Here is an 18,915-nt window from a genome sequence, read left to right as displayed (position 1 = left end):
TCCCGAAACATTTGCATACAAACATTAGTTTTGGGCTTACAACATCTCCTGGTGGGCGGCTTGCATACACATACACGTTCCGAGCATATTTAGACAGTAGTGTAGAATCGGGAGTCCAATGGGAGAGAAATTGTTGCACCATATTTATGATCTGCGGCTAGGTCATCGTGTATCGTGCATATGCACAACCTCCGCCCTTGGTTTTGGGTAAGGAAGGTAAGTTTTCGGGACGGGGCGGTTTGGGCAAGAGTGGAATAAATATTTTAAAACTGCACTTCGATATGTGTGGGGGAGGAAAAAGCAAAGTTGCGAGAAACGAAGCTTGGCTTTCCCGGGGTTAAAGATGAATGATCATTTTTCATATGATTCATTGCTGATCGTGGTCTGGGCTGCGACTGTGTGCGGTTGAGAAGTGAGCGGAAGTGAGTGCGCGTGCGAGTATGCAAGCATTTGCTAATGGAACTCTTAAAAGCGAGGGGGGAGTTGTGCAACATATTTGGTGTGTGTGTGGTGTGTAGTGGTGTGTTGACCAACGCGGGTAAGGAATAGTGCAACTTTTGCAACGTGCTTAAATTTACTGTTCTAACTGATGAAACCAATTCTCCCGAACTCTCCTCCCGCTTTGGACTCCATTACAGTAAAGGTGAAGTTGATATTCCTGTTTCTGAAGTTCTCGGGTGTAGTGGTAGTTGGAGCAAAGTTATGATTTAGCAGTTGAAAGCTTCCAAAAACGAAGCGCAATAAATATAACACTCACTCACACCTTCCCCCCTGATGTCTGGTGCCATTAACATCAAGCATCCAATTAAAGCTGCCAGAAATCACAGCTTTCCGCTCGCTGTGTGTTACCATTATCGTAACTAATCTTAATTGATTTGATTCTGACAGACGGCACACGGACCAGGCCAACACAACACATCCTGTGGTGGTACCGTCCGTCTCAATGCTGGACTGACGCGAAGAAATCTGTGAGCGAGTCTTTCCGATCATTCACTTTCACGCAAATGTTGCGTAATCGAGCCTGTAACCGTGGGGGTTGTGCTTGAAAGAAAGGCAACCAAACATACTGCTCTATGCTTGATACATGCTACCCCACGTGCTCCCCTTGTAAATCGTTAGCTCCCACTCCCTTTCTTTCTCTCCCTGTGTGTGTTGAGCGAAAGAAAACCGTGCGCGAGATGTACTCCCGAGATATGTTGAGGTGGTGTGGTACTTTTCGAGCTGCAAACATGACTTTTCTACCGTCTAATCCATGACACACGCGCCCGTGCTTGTGTACGGTGTGGCGTTATGTGGGAGTGCGTGTTTGACACCCGGCCGGTGGAGGAAGCTGCTGAAGTCAATCATGTCGTGGTCAGAAATTTGGAATGACGTGTGAAAGTGATGAAGCGGCGTGATTTTTTTTGTGAAGTTTTTTTTTTATTTCACGCACAACACAAAAATCGCACGTCTGTGATGTGATTGGTGTTGATTGCTTGTTAATTACTGCAGCACACTTTGTGTGATGCGTAGAGACAATGCCGCTCGGAGAGTGTGTGAAGCACGCGTGCTTGTGCAGGAATGGTAAGGTTTTGGTAGAGTGTTTGTGTTGGATATTAGATGTCCTTCTTAGTAATAATTAATAATAATCTACTACTAATCCAGTGGTAAATTTAATAATTTCACAAATAGTAAGTATTAATGACTTTCCAGAATATAGAACTAGCTAATCGTTTCGCATGTAGTTTGACATTTGGTAGCTGAAATGATGTCAGCACTCAATACAAAACCACTCAAATAATTTATTTCCTGAAGCATACTTGTTTTGTAAAAAGAAAGGATATTTTATGAAAAAGAAGGTTAAAACCAAACCCAGTGCATAAGAAGGGTGGTAAGTCGATCATTGAAAACTATCGTGGCATCACATTCATGTGTGCTGGAGCAAAAAAAATCGAAATTGCTCTTCATAAAGCTGTACTAGAAAAATGCAGGTCGGTTATTTCATTTAACCAACATGGTTTTGTTCCCCAGCGCTCTACTACTACAAGCCTGTTAAATTTTGTATCATCATGTGCTCGCTCCTTTGACTGTCGGCTTCAAGTTGGTACGCTTTATACCGAAGCGGCCTTTGATAGTGTTAACCATAAACTACTTGCCTTGAAGCTTCTACACATAGGGTTTTCTCAGCTTACAGTATCATGGATAAGTTCGTATCTCAAAAATAGGCGTTATAAAGTCAAAATCAAGAACACAAATTCTGCAGAATTTATTAGCTCTTCCGGTGTCCCGCAAGGCAGTAATTTAGGACTTCTTCTATTTATTACATTTATTAATGATTTAACTTATTGTGTGCCGCCTGATACTTGTTTAATGTATGCTGACGATGTCAAACTTTTTTTTTTACCGGTTAAGAGTCCTAACGATTGCATCATCCTTCAATATATTATAAATGGGTTTGGTATTTGGTGTCTAAAAATGGTGTCTTCGCTCTCGTAACTTACTTGTCGGCGAGAACAGGCGTACAAGGCAGTTCAATACATGGTCTCAACACTATGATTTTAATTTATTGACCAACGCATTTAAAGAGAACATTTTATTAATTTTCAATATTGGCGACACTGGATCAAGGGAGATGTTAGGGGAATAATTTAGGGTTTAGGTGTAGGATAGGTTTTAAGTACTTAGTTTGTCACAGCCTCAAGAGTACAAGAGTGCATGTTGGTAAATAAATAAACATGTTTGAATCGATGTTTTAAAATCTAATTAAAGTTTTATAACTCATCTCATACTGAAGAAGCAAAAGACAAAACGATTTTGTAATGTATTTATCCTTGTTAATTGGGTTCGGGAAACACAACCCGGATGATATTGTTCCATTGACAGATTGAAATTCCAGCTTTCAGGATTAAAATTTATTCGAAATATAAAATTAGGAGCTACATTATTCTTCTATTTGGCGTAATTGTCCTACTCGGACATGCCGGCCTATACAGGCTTTCGAGACTTAATTCATTACCACGCAGCCGGAAAGTCAATCCTTGCTACGGAGGGACGGTCCATTCTGGGGTTGTACCCATGACGGGCAGGTTATTGAGTCGTTCGAGTTGACAACTGTACCACGAGACCGCCCCAGGAGCTATATTATAACCACTATAATGTTATTTTGCATTCCTTGTATTTTTTTTAAGACTGAAACATACATTTTTAAAGCTATAATGTAAAGTCGTAAACTTCGAGTCGCTAGATGTTTGTTTACTGGTTCAAAATAAATGAAAAAAAAACAACTACAATTAGAGTAATGTCCAATGAACACATTATTTGCATTATAAAACCTATGAGAACCAATTACATTTTTAATATACATCGCTGTTACGCAACAATACATGAGGTTATTGTACCAACAATCACTCAACCTGGATTATCAGGGTTTTTTTTTATTCAGGAGGTAGACGATCTCGAATCAACCAATTATTTGTTTGTTTGCATTCTGTACAATTACCAGCCATCTTGTAACGACAATCGAACACAAAATTACAGATTCAATCAGTCGAAATGATAAACGGACAGGCTAATTCAAATGTCAAACAACTGCAAGCTTAAATTAGTTATTGAGAGTATGACGAAAACAGGTCAGAGTGCAATCTTAAAATCGTCGTTCTAGTCTAGTGACGGCTAAATATTTAGATTCCCAAGTAGCACTATCTTCACCACGCTCTCTCTACTGCACAATAAATTTTAGTCTCAAAAGATTGCCCTACCGACCACAAAATGTATTGCGGCTAGCTTGACGTGCTCTACCATGTGTGTGTGTGTGTGTGTGTGTGTGTGTGTGTGTGTGTGTGTGTGTGTGTGTGTGTGTGTGTGTGTGTGTGTGCGTGTGTTCACCCATTAGCAGCATCATCGATATCGCAGTCAAAATCATCTGGCAGAAGTGTGTCGATGCAACAGCTGTAACAAGGCCCCACAGCATCACGATTGCCTGCCGCACGTACATTGAAATAAAAACGCGCGGGGAGGACCTGTTAGAGCGCTGCTGCTGCTGCTTCTGCTGCTGGTGGGAATGGGTTTAAACTTAAAATAGTTTATACATATACGCGCACCGCATGATGCGTTTTGATGCGACGCACGGAGTCCGCACGGTCATACATCCCGCACCGAAAACCGACCACTCGGCCACCACCACCCCAATCCGGTGGTGAAATATTGCTCTCTAACATTGAGTTAAAAATACAATCCGCTCCTCACCTCCTTTTACAACATAACTAACCGCCCCCTCACCTCTGCAAGCCACTATGACGTGTACACTGACTTTACATGTAAGAGACGGTCGCGCGCGCGCGCGCCTCTTGAGACCATTCCGTCAATCCCCGAGTCGGCGTCAAGTCATCATCCAACAGGTCATTATTTGCTGCATCTCGTGTCGGTGTGTTCTTTTTGGTGGCCAGTGCGTGTGTGTTTATGTTTAGATTCTGCTTTCCGTTCTGCTGTGATGATGGTGTGTTGTATACGGCTCTAATGAACGAAGCCCCAGCTTGGTCGAAGCAGACAGGATGGCAAGAAGTGGGGAATGAATTAAAAACAGCGTAATGTTTGGCTGGCTTCTTTTTTACCTTTTTTTCGGTCAGAACCATGGTCAGAATTGCGCGGTGTGGGTGAATTAGTTTTAAAGTGGGCACGCGCGCCCGCCTTGTGCTAATTAGTAATTAATTACCGATCGATAGATCAAAGCGAAAAAGAGCAATCCTAGCCGTGTGTGTGTGTTGAGTTAAATCTGTGCTAATGCAATTATTTGTTTTGAGTTTGGTGTGTAATGTTAGCATGTTTTCATCAATTACAATAACATCTTCTTGATTTATCAATTCTAACGGAATCTGGATTGAAAAGGAACAGTTATGCTATGCGGTTTACACAACGGCAAAAATATATGGAAACATGTAAATGTACAATCATATTTTAAATAATTATTTTAAGAAAATACATTTTAATTATTAAAAAAAACAATTATCTATTGCGGGTACCAATTTTGAAACATTGAATTGCCAAAATCTTAAAAAAAACATTCATAAAACACACACTTGACCGAGCATAACGTACTTTCCCGCAGTGTGTTGCCGTTTGCTCGAATTGATCATCTGAACTGCTCGAATGCGCTACAACTGGTCGAGCTAGTGTGGACGAAAACCTTCAACTCAGCATTGCATACCTTTAGGCGCTTATAGCTTCGGTTTTCTATGTTTTTCTTCTTCTATGTTTTCAACATCCCATTTATATTTGCCATGTTTTGGGGTAATGAATACAGTTGCTTTCTGGCCGTAGCTTCATTATTTGGCAATTTTAAAATAATTTTATTCCATATTTTGGGCAAGTATGAACAACTCTTTCTCACTTTGACAAAAAAAAAAAAAACATAATAAACGGCCAAATATTGAATTGAATGAATAAACTTCAGTTAAAGTTCACGAGACATTTTATATGCCTACAAACCAAAAGCAATGAAGCATAGTTCCGATTGTGGATTCAACATTTTCAAAACGCAACTATCTCATATCTGGATGACTTATCAGGTTTCCATCATGTTTCCTTGCTTCATGCTGCACAACTCAGTTATCTTACAAACCAGAAATAAATCTAGAAAAATGCTTATGTTTTCAGAACCCCCGAAATATTAACACTGGCTGAAGTAGGTGCAAACAATACTCCATCCAATTCGGGACGATCGAACGGAGGAAGGAATTAAAATGATTCTGGCATCGTTTAGAGTAGTTGTAAGACTTTTATACATCATCATTGGGCCAATTTTTGTAATAACACATTGCATTTGCTTTGTTTTAGATTGGAGCATAATTTTCAATACAATACAAGTTATGCAATACCGAATACTTTTCCAGATGGCAGCTCCATCCACAAGCTTAGTTATTTTGAAACATAAACATAACAAAAAAAGATTCATCCTGCCAATGATACAGCCAAAAGCATAAACTGTTCATCATGATGTTTTTTTGCACGGTATGGTTGTATTTATGCCAGCCAAAAATTCTCCTGTCTGAATTTATTTCCTGTTAGCGATGCGAAAGAGAGCGACAGAGCAGAGAGCAAAATAACATAGCACGCATTTTTTTTCAAAGCATATTATTCCAAAGCGATGGTGGTGCGTCTCATCGGTCGGAAAGGAATTCACTCGAGGCGAAAATGATAAAGAATAGTGTAACAGTACATTTTTTCGCTCTGCCGTGTGCCGCATCATAATGGCATCAGAAAGAATTTGTTCACTGCGCGAACATTGCTCCCCGCGCACGGGTCGCAAGGTTTGAGCGTTGGGACCGGTCGGGGGTGGTAAACTTTCTCCCAAGCAGCAAGCAACAAGAAGGGGGTCAGAATTTGGGTGGAGGCAGCGTTTGGTGCTGATGCCGGTGCTGTGCCAGAACATCGCCCCGTCGCGTGTTTCCGTTCACTTGCACTTGTGTGCTTTTGGGGCGGCAATGATGCGTCTGCAAACGGCGAGGCGAACGCCTGAAATTAAAGCAATAGCATTCGTTAACAAAAATGATGCTCTTTTTTTTGTTTTTTCTTTGGTTTGGTGTGTAACATTCAGCAAAAAGAAAACAGTCACACAAGAAGTGCTGCTCAATGTTTCTGAACCGGTCTTTTTCTTAGCAATGTGTCAGACACCCCCAGGGTGGTACGACTGGCGGTGTGTGTGGTGCCTTTAGCACGCATGTAGTGCAGTAGAGCTCGGCACGGTCAATGGTCTCTCCTCCAAACCTCCACAGTGCGACCATACCTCTGTGCGAAGTTTTTGAAAGTTTTTGATTAATTAGAAAACATTTTCCCACTTCTCTCGCAATTCTTACCAAACCGTCTCATCTCTTCTCTGCGCTATAGTGGCTGCCAGCACTAACCATTGCAAGAATGTGCTCGGAAATAAATAAAACGGCGCCTCGTTATTACCTCCGGCTGACAAAACGGATGGCTCATATGCGGGATACAACTTCTCAGCTCGTTTTGATCTCTCTTTTTCTCTCTATCTGCCCGTTACATCATATCAGAAGTGGATGTAATATGTCCGGAGTAAGTCAGTTGCGTAGGTGCCGACTCGGGCACAGAATGAACGGTACTTAACCTTTATAAAAATTCTTCCCCAACACGGTTGGTTGACGCTGCGAGAGAAGGGGGCCCTAGCGTGCAGCTCTCCTAGGTCGTCGCCTAAAGGGTAAGATTTATTTGATTTAATAAGCGAGCAATTTTTCACACCAACACCCGGCCCCCGGGTGTTCGTTCCGTGCTCTTGGTGGGCTTAATCGAATTCAAACATTTAATTGATTGTAACGGTGTGGAGTGTTTGTTAAAGATGGTACTAGAACAAATAAGTACATCCTTTGCTTGGTTGCTTGATGGAGCGGAATGAGGGTTTTGCTGATATTAAATTATCTTCAATAGAGGTTCATATTACTCGACCATGTCCAATTGAAACTAGTTAACTAATTTGCTTGCATCCACTTCTTCTCTTCTCTTTTTAGGTAACGAACACCAAAAAACATCGCAAAACATCGCATGCACAATAAACAGGTTGTACCAGTCGCCACTATGCCACAACGTGCTTGATTAACGAACAGACCACGGCACGCATGTTCTTCCATCAGTAGTCACGGGAGTTTAATTAAAATTTACTTAAAATATCTCACCGAAAGAACTCGCTTGCGTCCGTGGCAGAAAAAAAAACAAATCCTAACCGCGCAAAAAGGGCATCATTTGCGCTCTCTTTAGGGACACTCAAAGTCGGCTCGTTATCGCGCACCTGAGGTAGAGTGCCAAAGTGAAATAATAAAATTAAAAAAGGAAAAATAATTCCAATTTGCCACCGCGGGCGAATGGGCGATGCCGTAAATCGATTAACTCTTCGCAGACAACCGACGACAACGCAACCTGGGTGGGTTTTGACGCATAGTCACCGTGTATCGGGTTGCATCTGCAACATCTTACTCCGAACGGTTACGGAGGGTACCGCTCTAAGTGGTATCTAATTAGTTTTCACCACCTTCTGGCTGTGTAAAGCGACACTATTGCCGCGGCGGGACCACACAGGACACGCGTATGCCGTTGTTGGCCCACCACCACTGGTGCAACTTGGTGGTGGTTGTGTTGCGTGACGAGCAATGCATGTTCTTCGGCAATCGTTCGACATCGATTAGACAAAACGGCGTCGATGACAAATCGGGACGCGCCACTCTCCACACTCTTCTCCCGCCCGTCCAGTTGAGCTGACGCATCAACGGTGTGCGCACCGATAAAAGTAGACAGTAGGCGAGCAACCTTGCGGGAGGGGGAGGCAGTTAGGTGGACTTGCCTTATACGGCTGGTGGCTCTAACATAATCAGACGCCATGCAGCCTTAAGGTCGTCGGTTTCGATACGGTGTGGAGGACTCTTTATTGGTTTTTGAGTGCACACCGGACCGGGCGAGAACCATACACGGCTAGACGACCACACGGAGCTCACGGTGGTCATCTTTCCGTCCTTCGGGGCAGTGTGTGTGTGTGATGTTAGGAGATTAGACGAAGGGCTGGTACGCATATTATTAGGCTCAGTTTTTAGATGAGGGTTATAGATTTGTCCAAGCGGCGTGTGCGTCGTCGACTGTGACAAGCAGCTGATGGATGGGTTGGCGCAGCCAGTCGTGAGAAATTCATGGAAAATAACGAGGAAATCTTGGGCGCTCGTACGTCACCCATCAACGCGGCGGTGGTCTGTAGATTTATTTAAAAGGCTGCGGTTTCTAAACGCTCAAGGCTGCTGGCGCTTCGGTGTACATGTTGGGATGAAAGAAAGAATGGAAAAGATGAGCCGTCAAACGTTCTCTCATGGCCAGTGGAGTTGATCTCATTTGCTGGTGCATTTTTTACTTTTTTTTTACCCGAAAGGCTCATTATTTCAACCCGCCCAAAGAGAGAAAACAAACAAGTGAACCAAAACGAATGGCTCCGGTGGCTTTACATTTCGAAAACACGGTCGATAGCGTAGCAAATTGTCGTCCAACTCTCGAACCCTACCATCTCTTGGTGATGATCTTTTTTTCTGTCTTTCTTTCTTGACGGCAATGGTCTCACTGCTTCGCTTCAAGCACCATAACGGGCATCGATTAGATTCGTTGATTATTACAATTGCCTGCTCCGGTCCGGCCGTACACGTTCAAGCACAGGGGCAAGTGCGATTGCGCGATACCGTTTTGCTTGCTGTGGGGACCATTGGGTCACACGCCAGGGTGCCGTTGTTGTGATTGCTCAAACCCTGAAACAGAGGCAAAAATCGATGATCAAATTGATCGGTGCATGAATAATCGGCACCACCTCGGTTTGAAAGTAATGCATGCATACAGGAGAGACACCCAAAGGATGGTGTTGCCCGACTGTTTTGGGAGGTTTTTTTTGGTGGCAAAAGGCAAATTAAAAGCGTTCCATTAATTACGAAACATAAGGTCACTGCAATGAGCTTGTGTACGGTTTTAAATGCTAGATTGTTTAAGCATTTGAAATGTGTATTCAGAGGAAAAAACATTATTTTTACATGTTATGTATTGAAAAACACATTTTTCGAGTGGAAATTCTTACAGTGAGATTCATGGGATTAGGTTTATATCGTTTAATTATTGCCCTGTTCAGTATTGCAAACTATTTCGTTACCTCTTACCTACGCCTTCACAATCAAATAACTAATCAATCAAACGTACAAAACAATGCAACTCGCGTGAGCTTGGGTTGGTACTCTATCGCGAACGAAAGTCTATACAGCTCTGTGGAAAAAACAGGGTTGTTGGTGAAAAGTTTCGATCCATCTGGCCTAGACGGTCGTCGTCGTGCTGCATGCCGATTGGAGTTTCTTCCCAAACCCGCGCGCTACCAGCGGCCCTCGAAATTGCATGTTCGAAACGATACACAGTGCAAGATTTCTCTCCTGTGTAAGGTGGTGGTTTGGCATGTTTATTGTGTGTGTGTGTGCGCTCATATGATGATTGTGCTCGCAGCTAGTAATGAAGTTATAAAACATGAAAATCAACAGCTCCGAGCGGTTCTGGAACGTATGTATGGTGGCCAACAAAGAGGTGGAAATGATTATCGAGCTAATAAGGAAAACAGCAGACAAAAACACGCCATCAATCGAAACGCTCGGACGAAGGGGGGAACACTGAGACGAAATCACGAACATAATTAACCGCGCTGCTCCCGTCTGGTGCTGGCTGATAGTGGCGCTCGGTTTCGCCCGAGACAGAATGCTGCCGTTCTTGTTGCTTACGTGGGATTTTGTGGCGCGGCCGCTCTCGAGAAGCTTTCAAGAGTTAAGCGTTAGGGAAATTTAGAAGTCCCACTCGAGACGAAGCTTCTCCTCCGAATCGGTACGGGTCCAAATTTTAATTAGCCTTTCGATTGCATGCCATAGGGTCATAAACACGAACGAACCGTAAAGGTGTCATATTATAACCCCCACCGGCTGTAGGAGAAGATGCATGCGGAGCTTGGTTTGGATTGGGTTTTTTTGCTTTTGAAAAGAACTGCTAAGAACTGGAAATGAATTTCGAAAATGGAATAAAATGCAATCCGAACAGAAACACCCAAGCCCCTTGATGAGGATGAGAAAAGGTGATGGCATTCGGTGTTTGACAGTCTCCCGGGGGTGATAATTCATAAACTTTATGAAGGCATTAAAGCCTTAAACCCGTCGACAGCACAATGAGTCGTTTGTATCAGTTGATTGGCTGATTGAATTTCGCACATGGTGGGTGTGGTGTTTGATATTGTGGCTTGCAATTAACCGATAGAATTCTTGTGCCTTGCGTTTAACAAAAACAAACCATAGCGTTAGGGAAATGAAGTGAAGCTAAAATTTAACTTATCGTATGTTTCAATTTACATGCTTTTCCAGGGGTTCTCATAGTTGTGGGACACTTTCTTGTCTTTTTCTTGTGGGAAGTGAACTTCATATGATCAATTTTGGACTCTATGGCAATCTTTTTGGAAATTCCTATTGGATTTGTCCAAACAGGTTGCTATAGAGTCCAATTCCCATTACATTGAGTTAATTTCACGTAAGAAAGAGTCAATAAAGTGTCGTACAGCTATGAGAACTCCTGGAAAACCCTGTAACTTGATTCATTAACATTTTTATTTAAACGATTGTATATTTTTTTATTAATCTTCTTTAATAGTCATTCATTTCAAACATAAACCACACATATGTGTAATGCATCACAAAAGAAAGCCATAAAATGACAATGCGCACTCAGGCGGCTACTGAACCTAATCGGGATAGGCAATAAATAATTAGACGCTCCAGATGGCATTAAATTCGATGAGCCAAGCGCGATGGGTAAGAAAGTTTAGCAGTGTAGGTGTGTGCATGTGTTCGTTGATTTTCGGCTCGTTTCGGTCGATAAAGCGTCAATACTTTCGATTTATTTTAAAGACGAGCATTAAGTTTGTGGCTGCTAGGCGGTGGTCAGCAAAGATAAATAAAGAGCCCTAAAAAAAGGTTCCAAAGCAGACAGGCTCGGCTCGATTGAAATTGATCATTTGGGGGGATTTTGTACCTTTTCAATATGGCACTGTTGCTGCTGCTGCTGCTGCTGCTAATGCCGCGACTGTGTTATGTTGAATGGTAAAGGAAAGTGTTTTTTTTTTTTGTGGACGGTGAAAAATGACTTCCGAGTGCAATCGACCACATAACGACCACGTTTAGGAAGTGAACACAGCGGCAAAGCATAATGTTTCGATCTATTTCATTGGTGGAAGAGAGTGGTTGGTGTGAAGCCTAATACAAATTATGCATTTCTTTCACTTTTTAAACACAAAACTATCAAATACAACTCGAATATTGTTCTTCTGTTTGCGCAGTTTAACAATAATAGAGTGAAATGAATTCCGTTTATAAAATCAAGCGCTCGTTTGCCCGAAAACCAGTTCTCAATTTCGAGTGAGCTTTGTGAACAACCGGGCGTGGGTTGCAGAGTTTGTGTTGTGCCCGAGAAGAAAATTGCACTGCAACCTGCTTCTTTTCGCAGATGCAGATTATTTGCGAACTGGTGACCACCAAGTACAGACGCAACGAAACCGGTTCTTATTTTCCGAGCGACGTCACGGAAAGGAAGAAGACATTGCATTCTATCTCTCTCGGCAAACTTTCCTCCTGTTCTCCACCAGACAACAAGTGGAGTGCACAACCTGTTTTGTAACTTTCCTCTTCGTTTTACTTGTGCGTCCCACTCGATGGTCGGGTAAATGGTCGTTTGCGATGCGATTTAGCATAGTAGAACCCGAATCCTTCGCGCGGGGTAGCGCTCTTTCGTTGTTTGGCGTGTTTGTGAGAGGAGTTTTGTCCTCAAGTTTGGGGCTTGTTTGTCACTGAGCATCACTGAGCATCAACTTATAGTTAAAACCATACGCAAGCTTAGAGAATTGTAAATTGATATCGTTTTTGTGAAATGTACTCCTCAAAGGCCTTGCGTAATTTCTGAAGAGGTATGCAAAATGATAACTAATTTGTTTGAGGCCTAACTAATTTGAGTTATAGGCTAGTGTTGGGTTTCATGAATCTTTCGTTAACATTCATTCATTGTGATTGGGATATCCAATCGAATCTTTTAAGATTATGAATCTCTAAAAAGTCTTCAATTTCCAATAATTCATGAATCTCGAAAGATTCTTGGTGCTTGGTACTTGTCAAGAAGTCTCGAAAGCCTTTATAGGCCGACATGACCACGTAGGTTGCTACGCCAAGAAGAAGAATACGAAGAAGCTCAAGTTCTACGAATCTTTTGAAATTTATGAATCTTTGGAGACCCATGAATCCTTTGAGGTACTTGAATCTTTCAAAATTCATGAATGTTTCCAACCGAGATTCAGATTGAATCATTTCAAAGATTCATTCAGATTCATCACCGGTGTGCAATTGTTGGAACATTTTTTTAAATACATGAAAATCAACTCATGAAAGACTAGACTAGCTGTTCTACACTGATTTTAGGAAAACAGTGTTTCTACGTCACTTTTTTAATGACAAAAGCGACAAATTATTACATTGTTGCCAGGTTTCGCCACCTTCGAAGAAAACAATCGATCAACATTACGATCTCTGGATTTTCCCATTTCAACAAAGCAATCGTCTGCTCGCCAAGCTTACTACTCACGTGACGGAAATGCAGCGTTCACTGGGGCGTAACGCAGCGGAAGGCACAGTCATATGTTACATAGGCGCATCGTCATACGAACCCTATCTTGATGATGGTAGTCGTTCAAATGATAAGTTCGCGATGATGCGCTATGTGCTGTGCCAACGGAGGGACAAACCACTTTAATTTTAATCACTACGGAAGTACAACTGAACCGTTGGGCATCCAAGACAATCGAGACTGGTGGTAGTGGTTTTTTTTTCTAATACTGCTGTTAAATGAAAACTGTACGCCCTGCTTGCGTTTATGCGCACTGCTGCTCAGAAGTTGATAGGAATTCATTGATTATAGGCTGCTCTCCCTTCGCTTCACGATAAACGATCGGAAAATGCCATCATCAGCTAATAATTGTTCAGCCGTATTATGTTTCCACTGTCGACCCCCGCACGGAATGGTACGTGACCCTCCATCGATGATGCGTATCGTTTGGCTCCTCCGTGGTGTGCTATTGCGACGGAATCGGAATCGCGGGAAAAAATAGTGTTACGCAACGCGCAGTCCGAAAGCAATTATCCGGACAACAGTCTCTCCGAGACCTCTGGAGAGGTGCACATTATTGGTTTGAGTTGAGGCCGGACGGTGAGCAATAAAGTCGTGCAAAAACATCGTCAAAATACGAGATTTCTAGCTGACGAAACATAAACCCCGAAAGCGGCACAACGATTCGGTTGCACAGTAGAGTAGTAACGCCGGTGGTAAAGAGACGAACCGTGAACCATTCCTCACTTTTTTCTGTTATTTTTTTTTTTGGACATTGTGATGATGGGTACCGACCGCGCAAAAAACACCCCAATTCTGCTATTCCTCCCCCGTGATAGCCGTTATTAATTTCGATTTCATGACGCTCACCACAATTTGATCGAACTTTTCTCTCTTTTGCTTTTTTGTGTTGAATGAGACGACGATCTGTCACGTTTTTTGTCAAAATCGTCATGGACACCAGCGCTGTGGTGACCCTGAACCATCGATCGTCAGTCGGCGGTCGGCGGTCGTCGGGCCCGCTGATAGTTGAAGGTCAGAGGCGAATTAATTGAATAGATCTAATTTTGATTGAGCGATGTTTTCCGTTGGGGCAGGGTTACGTACGCGGTGGCTGCAATTAAGAAACGAGAACCACATTGACGTTGATTTGCTGTGTCCTTTTGCATCGAAAGGATGCACTTTTTTTAGAAATTGATTCGATAAGCATTAAACTGCATTTAAAATTATCTAAATTTATGCGGCACGAGCCACACAGCAGGTAAACCCTGCACACGATGGCAGTTGTTTTCCTCTTCACGCTCCTCTACCATTTAGGCGGCTACCGTTACAGGTTGTCAAATAAATCGCTTTTTTAGGGTGATGAGCGTTACACCGACCGACCGTCGGAAAAGCGTCTCGAGATGGAAATTATTAGTCTTTTTGTCGTTCTCGCTCTAGCTCTCTCGGGTGAGGCAATAAAACAGCGCGATTGATTGGAACAGCAATGGGCAAGAAGACGCTGTTCATGAATAGCGCGTTTTTAAGACAGAGTTGATGTGGAGGGTCGTGGGATTTTTGGGGGAAAAAAGCTGACTAGCAATCGTATTGGTGGACGGGCGGGATGCTTTGCCTTGACACGCTTTCTGTGCCGGGAAGGGACAATTAAGAGCTCCCAGTGCTGACTTGGCAGTGGACGATTAAATGTAATGATCTGTGATGTTGTAATAGTGTTTTGCTACAGATACAAATTGATCTTTGATTAATGTTTGTGTCGAGTTTGCACCTTCCGTGTGGGTTTGTTTTTGTTTACAGTGTTTTCTAAGGATTCTTCGATGTTTCTGGTGTGATTTTTGGATTCTGATCACGATTTATAGTTAGTTTTTTTTACATATTTTTGAATCAGTCGTATGATGTATTCATAGTTTCCCAATATTTGTGTCCTCCTTTAAAAAGTCCTGCATTATCGTTGTAATTTGCACAAAATAGTTTGTCTAAAAGACTTTATGTAAAGATAGCAATTTCAGCTGACAAGGAATTGGCGAAAATAAGAAAGTTTGAAAATGTAGATCATGCAAATGAAAGCCATGTATTAAAGCAATTTCTAACCATACCTGTACGTATGTCTATGATCATTATACAATAAAAAAAACCTTCCTCTCTAAATGCCTATTTGCATGTAAACGGAATTATTGCAATCTTCAAATTATAGCACACGTTGCTAAAATAAATAAGTATACATTACTCCCCATAAATTATCCTCCATCAGTGGCTCAGCGTTGGCGGTCAGTGCATTAAATGAGGTTATGAAATAGAGCGAAATCACTTAGCACCTATGGATTATGCAGCGAACAACAATACACATACACTGCCTGGCTTTCAATGGCCAAATAGTAGCAGCCATCAAGCCAGCCCGTTTTAGCCGGCCTTCAATGATCAATGTGGCCTGTTTCCTGCCGCTTCCGTCATCGTGAAGCAGGTCAAGCAATCTCTAGCAGCAACTAACAAGCCAAAGCGGTCCGATGGGAGTGATAGCTCAGCAAAAGCGCTTTCAGTTTCTATTGCGGAGCCTGTGCAGTTGCGACCTAGATCAGGCCTTTGAATGCAAAGTGTCTCGTGCCGAAAAAGAAAAAAAAACGAGAGCACCCAAACAAAAATACCATTACGCGGTGTTTGGGAATGATTAACATTCTTCCAGAGGGCACAAACGGCGGGTCCCCGTGCATAGTTCACCGTCCGCCTATTTTAGAGTGGATGATTACGCGATCACCTAAAATGTCCACCTTTCCTCCCAGTTAGGCTGTTTACTTCACTATTATTTGATCGGGGCGGTGCTGCTGCTGCTGCTCGCTTCTCACACTCCGCTTTTTTCTTTTCTTTAAATAAATGTTGGACACTCCCGAAGCTTTTGTACAATGGCGGGGTTTCATTCGCGACGGGACGTTACCACAGCGCAGCAGCTCATTAAGATTCGATGCAAAATCAGGGTGCCATAGTGTCTGTCCATCAAGGCGTCATTCCGATCTCTGATACGCGCCTGGAGTTGCAAGAGACTCGCTTGACCGTCGGACGGATGCAGAGCTGCGCGTTGACTGAGATGGACCAGTAACCGATTACGTTTGGACGACGAGGGTTTAGCGTGTGAGAAAGTAAAGCCGTCTCCAGAGATGGATTGCTTGCGGTACAATCTGCTGGTCCGATAGATTTCAAGCAATAAGAAAATGTCCCGTAACACACTTCAACAAAGTCGTTTAGGCGAAAGAGTAGAAGTACGCCCTGAGGTCACCATCATGACAGTTTGGAGTGGTCAGTGACGCATGGAAAATGTTCTCTTTAAGTGCTGGACTGGCCGATGTGCACGCAATGTTGCAATCTGATTGCATTCTAGAGTAGTCTCTATATGATCGGTATCAGCTCTTGGGTACCGGTGTCGGAAATGGGAGGTGCCGTGACCATATTGCTCACGACCTACAAGTCCAAGTGGTGTTGGGCATGATCGTTTGTCGAGCAGCGTGTGTTGGTCACGTTTCATACCACAATGTTGAGAATGGTTGTCCGCTACCGACTTGCGTGTGCTATGTTTGGAGCTTGGTGTACGATCTGGTCCAACTTGTGACAAATAGCTTCTGCTGTGTTTTATGTCTACATCTTTGGTAAATGATCAGTGTGGTCCGATAGCAATTATACGATTATCATTTTTGAGTGCAATGAGTTCATGTTGCAAGCGTAATATGCTCCGGTGTTGGAAAAATATTAGCAAAAGGTCACCTATCGGTATGTAACATACGTGCCGGCGGATCTTGCATTCTTCGCAATCACTAGTCCGTTGAGAGGTTTATGAGAGTTTGATCACCGCGTACTATTGGCGATGTCTATGGGAAAACTGACGTATGGTGGTTTTCCTAAACCTCACACTCATTCACAAACAGGTTTTCTCTAATGCATGACAGGGACAGAGAGAGGGAGAGAGCTGCGTCAAGAGCAGTGCCAAGCTTGATTATGAACGACGAAGGAAAACAAAAAAGCACCGAGGCACTATCATCATCCCGTATGCCGGGCAGCGCCTGGTAAGCCGACCATCATAGCGAAGAGGCCGGTTTATAACAGCGCAAGGTCATTGCCAGCTACCAGTCGGGGGTAGTTGCTGCTGTTACTGCTGTTGTTTTGTGGTTATGGTCCGACGGTATTTTTCAGCAACCTTTCGTTTGCTTCGTTGAAAACGTGTTTTCATTTGCACGCTTGACACTTTTTACACAAACCACCACCACCGTGGGATGATTCTAGTTCCTCCAGAGGATTCTCTTCAACGAATTCTCTAGGTGGAGATGACGCAACCGAAAACGAGTGCAGAGCAAAGGTTTTTATGATCGATCAGGAACTGTGAAGCATTTTATGATGTTGTTTGCCTGTTCCGTTTCGTTTTATGAAGTTCCTTAACACCGGTTTTTCAAAACGTCTGCTTGCCTTTTTTTTTGCTTGCAAATAGTTCTGATTGTCGTTTGTGAGTGTTTTCGTCCGTACTATGCATTATGCTTCTCCGGCATCTAGTCTCGGATGCTTTGTTTTCTGGTTGCTTGAATTTGATGGGAAATTGTAAACATCAGCTGCAAAAAAATAATCGAGGAAATCAGTTATAAACCCATCTCTAAATAAACGTATCACAACCACACGTAAGGAGGTACCGCCTCGAGGTTAACAGCCAAAGGATGGATATTTAAGCATCTTATTTCTTCCCTCTACTGGGTATTATATTGTGTGCGTCCAGTGGCATCTTTGCACCTTACCCGGGAAGCAGAAAATCCATAAAATATTGACTAACTTATCGGTCGTCGTACCTTTCAATCAATAGCACCAGCGTGGATCCGGGAAACGATGAAGAAGTTAATGTGAGGCTCTTGTGTCTAACGTGACAACCAGTTTCTTTTTTTTTCTTCTTTTTTTTCGACGAATTGGTTTGTTCCCCAATTTGAGCAGTGAAATTATGTACCATGTTTATGTGATGTTGCTGATAGCTTGTTTGTATTTTGGGATCAGGGAAGAGAACAGTGTAATGATGATGTTGTTAAGTTATTAGTTTATTAACCTGGGGAATGCACTATCATTATGCAAAGTGCTCTGTACGATTATTTCGAGTTCATGTATGGGTTTAAGCATGTTTGTTGGGAATCGTTAACATTATATCTTGTTGTTTATTTCTTAGAGTCTTACAAGGATCAGAAACTCTGTTTTCATTCAAGGCATGACATCATGTATTCTTGAAGAAATTTGGAGCCTTTAAACGTTCACTTTTGTTGTGCTGTTTGAATCTTTAATCAAGTGCCATTGGAATTACGACTGGAATCTTTAATCATAGATTTAATTACATTTAATCCTAGAGTCTAATGAGACGTGGTTCTTTGAATCAATGTATCTGACTAAAAGCCAGATTTTGAAACTATTCTTCATTTATCTCGCAGAGAATCGGATCTCTTAATTATTGAATCTTTGAAGCTTTTCGAAGCAGCCGATTCATAAATCGAACTTATAAACTCCAATAAATATGCAGGGTCAAATAGGATGTGGGTTGCAAGTTTGAGTATGTGTGAAAGCGGTCAGATAAGGTTAGAATCCCAAGTATTCTTTAAGAACTAGTTGATCTTCAAGTATTACTTAATTATGAAAAGCTGTTAGCAGATCGGATCCTTATATCCGATATCCTGACTTATTAAGTGTATTACAAAGATTCATTTCAAGTCATGATTTTGAATTAGATTTATTCAATAC

General features: G+C 42.4%; 1 protein-coding gene across 5 annotated transcripts in view; it reads left to right on the top strand.

Moving 5' to 3' along the window:
- The window catches only part of LOC120905035 (disco-interacting protein 2), a 141,375-nt gene that overhangs the window by 53,777 nt on the left and 68,683 nt on the right, over positions 1-18,915 (top strand). The gene's annotated exons all lie outside the window — the stretch shown is intronic.

This window comes from Anopheles arabiensis, chromosome 3 (genome assembly GCF_016920715.1).
Source record: "Anopheles arabiensis isolate DONGOLA chromosome 3, AaraD3, whole genome shotgun sequence".
Lineage (NCBI taxonomy): Eukaryota > Metazoa > Arthropoda > Insecta > Diptera > Culicidae > Anopheles > Anopheles arabiensis.
This window is presented reverse-complemented; position numbering and strand designations above follow the sequence as displayed.